Below are 5,519 nucleotides of genomic sequence, written 5' to 3'. Positions count from 1 at the left end.
GGTAGAAAAAACAGAGGCTGGAAAAACAGACCCACATTCTTTCCTTCAAGTCTCCAGCTCTTAAAGTCCTATCTCCCTGAAGTCGAGTTTCTTCTCCATGCTTTCCTCTGCCACTTAGCATCATGAGCCAAGCCCAAGGAAACAGTCTTAGTCTATGTATGAAATCATGTTACTTCAATAAACAGGGTATTTATTTAAGTAAATTTCTTCTTATTTTAGATGATTAGCTTTAAGCAGGGTCTACTTCCCAGTGATTTTTCTTAAAAATTGCATTTTTTGCAATTGTATTTAATTTTTTGCAGTTGTATTAAATTGTGTTTAATCTGAATTCTATGCATTTCTAATGGCTTTACAGTAATGGCTTTACAGTAATATTTCAATTAAGAGATTACAGGACAAGTAGGGTCTAGTGTGTGCAGAACCTCAAAAACCTTAATTAATTTCTGAGCCTGTCATCCTCATTTACCAAAGGCCAGTGGCCCAGCCATAATTATAACCATCTAATGAGAACCTACATGCTTCAACATATTTTCCTTTATTCCCCTATAATTCCTTGATGCTTTGTTGAAAAAAACAGTATTTTAAAAAGAAAGATGAAAGGGAAGACATTAAAGGGTCTAATAATTTTTACCTTATAAAAATGACCCCCACCCCTTGAAAAAGACTAAAATCATATTAGTCAAATCTCTCTACAAGAGTTAAAGGTGTACTAGGAAGATAGCCTTATTCTTTGGTTCAAAATGTCAAGAAGAAAAATGAAGAAAGAGATGACTGGTAGCTGGTTCAAGATGAGAGCAAGTTCTAAAACAAATTTTCTTCTGTTCCTCAAGTCAGTGGCAGATGATCAGCAGCTCCTTCAATTAACCCTTGCTTCTTTCTGACCCATACAAAGAATATCCCGTCTAGCAAAGTGTCTACTGACATAGAACTGCTTGGTAAAGCGGAACACTAGGCTGTGGGGCTAGGAGAATGTCTTAGGTTGGGTAAATATTTTCCAGACTTTTCTTTCCAAAATATGTTGGCATAAATATAATAGAGAAATAAATGAGAAATATGATTTGTTTAAAATAACATATATAGTTGAGGGCCAAAGAAGAGGCCTAAAGAAAGGCTTGGTGTATTAACAAAACAATATGAGTACCAGAGAGACACATATTGTTTGCTCTGCTCCCACTACACTGTCCCCGTTTACCTTAGAATAACCTTTAAAAATGAAAGTGAAATGAAGAAAAGTCCTGACATTTAAAACTAAGCTAGAGACTTGCTGAAGAAATCTAAATCATTAAAATTGTGTGGACAGAGAATAGCTTTTTTTGATACAGTTTGTGTCTGGGGACAGCTATCAGTATGAAAAATTGGACATCCAATTAAACCCAGGGAATACAAAGATTTATCAGATGGCTGACAACAGTGGAATTAATATTTAGGGAGAAAGAGTTGCTTGGTGGAAAGAGCATTGAAATAAAACCCAGATCTGGATTCCAGTACTTTTGAGAAGCCACTTGACCCCTCTGAGACTTAGTCTCTTTAGCTCTCAAGGGAGGGAAGAAAATCTCTGAGGTTCCTTTTTCAATGCAGTGAATGACACTTCAGTACCTTGAAAAGGTTATTTGCTTGAAAACAAAATTTGAGAAAAATTGTATGTGACATAAATTATAGGAAGTCCAGATTTTTTGTGTGTGGGAGAAAGATTTCCTTTTATTTTGAAGGTATTTGAGGGGTTTTTAAAACATAGTTTATTTATTTATTTATTTTAAAATTATTTTATTATTGTTCGATTACAGTTATTTGCATTTATCCCCACGACCTCCCCCCACCCCCGCCAAACCCACCTCCATTTCCTGCTTCCACCCCCACCCCTTGGTTTTGGCCATGTGTCCTTTGTAGCAGTTCCTGAAAACCCTTCCCGCCATTATCCCCTCCCTTTTCCCCTCTGGTTACTGTCAGATTGTTCTTAATTTCAATGTCTCTGGTTATATTTTGCTTGCTTTTTTCTTTTGTTGATTAGGTTCTAGTTAAAGGTGAGATCATATGGTATTTGTCCCTCATCGCCTGGCTTATTTCACTTAGCATAATGCTCTCCAGTTCCATCCATGCTGTTTTGAAGGATAGGAGTTCCTTCTTTCTCTCTGCTGCATAGTATTTCATTGTGTAAATGTACCACAGTTTTTTGATCCACTCATTTACTGATGGGCACTTAGATTACTTCCAGCACTTGGCTATTGTAAATTGTGCTGCTATGAACATTGGGGTGCATAGGTTCTTTTTGGATTAGTGTTTCAGGGTTCTTAGGATATAATACAAGCAGTGGAATTGCTGGATCAAAAGGCAGTTCCATTTTTAGTTTTCTGAGGAAATTCCATACTGTTTTCCACAGTGGCTGCACCAGTCTGCATTCCCACCAACAGTGCACTAGGATTGCCTTTTCTCCACATCCTCTCCAACACTTGTTGTTTGTTGCTTTGTTTAGGATGGCCATTCTGACTGGTTGAAGTGGTATCTCATTGTGGTTTTAGCTTGCATCTCTCTGATGGCTAGTGATGCTGAGTATACTTTTATATGTCTCTGGGCCCTCTATATGTCCTCCTTGGAGAAGTGTCTGTTTAATTCTTTTGCCCATTTTTTTTGTCTTCCTGAAGTGAAGTCATGTGAGTTCTTTATATATTTTGGAGATCAAACCTTTGTCCAAGGTATTATTGGCAAATATCTGTAGAAAGTATTCATATGATTCAGAAGGCTTTCTAGGATTATGCAATGAATGCAGTGCAAACAAAAGTGTGGCACAAATACTTCAAAGATGGTTGAGAATCGGTTGAAAGTGATTCGCATTCTGGAAGGTCTGCCACAAGCAGCACATCTGAGAATATTGAAAGTGTATGGGCTACCATCAACAAAGATTGGAGAACTATGATTCTCCAAAGATTGTGAGGTCCCAAGGTGTCAGCTTTGAAGGGGAATGACATGGAATTGTCCTATGTATAATGTTTCTTGTATCTTGTTTTTTCTTCAATAAATGTCTATGATATTACCTGGCTGGACACTTTCTTGACGGAACTTGTACATACAATGGCATGTTACTCAACCATAAAAAGAATGAAATCATGTCATTTGTGACAATGTGGACGGACATAGGCATTATGCTAAGTGAAATAGGTCAGAGAAAGACCAATACCATATGATTTCACTCATACATGGAATCTAAAGAACAATATAAATGAACAAATAAACAGGTACAGACTCATAGATACAGAGAACATATTGATGGTCTCCAGATCAAAGAGAGTTTGGATCAGATAGAAAGGTAAAGTGATTAAGAAGTTCAAATTATAATTAAAAAATAGTCATGGAGATGTAAGGTACAGCATAAGGAATATAGTCAATAACATTGTAATATATATGTTTGGTGTCAGATGGGTGCTAGACATCAGGATAATCACTTCATAAGGTATATAAATGTCTAATCATTATTCTATACACCTGAAATTAATATAATATTGCATGCTAACTTTGAGATAATTAAGTAAAGAATACTTCATAGGTCTGTTATGAAGATCACATGAGATAACATGTACAAGCACCTAGTACAGTACCTTACATGCTATTTAGTTAGTACATGTTTGTTCCCCTAACTTTCAGACTTTTTAAGACCTCAGATACGTAGAGCTGAATTACTACTTAGGCAATAGTTACCATTCTGGCATAGAGGAAGGCTATATACTTGCCCTAGACACTTTAATTTCTTGGTTCTCAGAGAAGCCACATTTAATTGGCCTTTCTAATGAGTTCTGAGAATACAATCATCTATAAACTATTATCTCTGAACAGGCAAAACTTTTAAAATGCCAACAGGGAATGAGCCCTCAAACTGTCAGTTGTATAGACCTTTAAGATTTTTTTCATGCTCTTAAACTGACAATGAGTTCTCATTGATATTCAGGCAAAAATCTTATAATTAGACTGCATTCTTGGTCCCTGCTTCAGCCCATATGTTCACTCCTTCTGATCATAAATTTTATATTTTAGTAACATTTTTATACTTTTAATGAGGATATAAGAAATGTAATGTTAAAACTAAAGCAATCCATTAAGATAATTTAGATAGCATGATCATTTAATATATATTATTTAGATCAATACATGTAGGAATATTAAGTAAAAAATATATCCAGAAATTGACCTTATTCTTTACCAAGTTACAACCTCCCACACTACCAGCCTGCTCTTGGCTGCCATTATCTGTCACCTGGATTATTATAGTAACCTCCTAACTAATTTCCCTGCTTCCACCCTTGTCCTCCAGAGTCTGTTCTCAAAGAGAGCAGCTGAAGTGATCAAACTAAAGCATAAGGTAGATCATGCCATTCCAAACTCTCGTGTGGCTTCTGTTCTCTCTCAAGATAAAAACAAAGTTCTCGCAGTGGCCTTCAGGCCTTTAGATATCTGTGGCTTATCTCTCCCCGTATCCTTCTCACCTGGTCTGCTGCTACTTTTCCCCCCATTCACTTCTCTTTCTAAAACACACCAGGCACAGCCTACCTCTGACACTTCCTTCTTGCTGTTCTCTTTGTCTTGGATGCTTCCCTCAAGAAAACAACATGGACATGGCTTTTTCTCTCATTTCCTTCAAATTTTTGCTTAATTGTCACCTTCTCAGTGAGGCCTTTCCTGACCACCTATTTAAAATTGCATATATCTCTTCCCTTCATCCCACATTCCCTATGACCCTTCTTTTACTTAAGTTTATTCCATAATAATAGCTATCTTCTAACCTACTAGGTCATTGCTTATATTATTTATTCTTTGCCTCTCCCCCATTAAAACACAAATTATACAAGGCAAAGATATCTGGATCTCCCATACTTACAACAGAACCTGATGGTAAGCACTCAACAAATATTTGTTGAATGAATAAAGAAATTTCAAAACTTGCCAATGATTATACATCTTAATAGTGACAGGGTTAATGGAGCTCTTTTTATTCTCTTTATAGAATCTTTCTTTTATTCCATGTACCCTTTGTTTTGTCACAGAAGTCATAATGGGGAAATAATTTTTTAATTATACTTAAAATTAGTTTCCATGTGAGCTCATATAATACAACCGATGCTGCTATTTTAAAAATGCACTTGAAATTGGCTTTTAAGTAGTTTCTTGATCACACAAGAAAATCATAATGTTATCATTATATTATCACAGCTGGCTGATGGTTCTGTTTTTTTTGGTTTGTTTTCTTACCAAAATGATATTTGTTTATCTGTGCCTGACTTGATTATGAATGGCTTCTGGCTCTTTTTGGAATTCAAAATATATTCTTAAAGAATAGAATGATATGCCACCTCTGAGAGCAAAATTGTTCTCAAATATGATTTGTAAATACTAAAAAAATAATACTTAAAAAATCTAAATAATCTAAACTGTTGGATCAAAAATTAAAAGACAAATAATAAGTTGATTTCTACAAGTGTGAAACAAAGGAACACATCAAAAATATAAAAGTTTGGGAAAATTTATAAGAAAAA

Source organism: Phyllostomus hastatus, unplaced genomic scaffold (genome assembly GCF_019186645.2).
Source record: "Phyllostomus hastatus isolate PE091 unplaced genomic scaffold, TTU_PhHast_1.1 phas_contig_86, whole genome shotgun sequence".
NCBI lineage: Eukaryota > Metazoa > Chordata > Mammalia > Chiroptera > Phyllostomidae > Phyllostomus > Phyllostomus hastatus.
The sequence above is the reverse complement of the archived record's forward strand: the minus strand, read 5'-3'. Positions refer to the sequence as shown.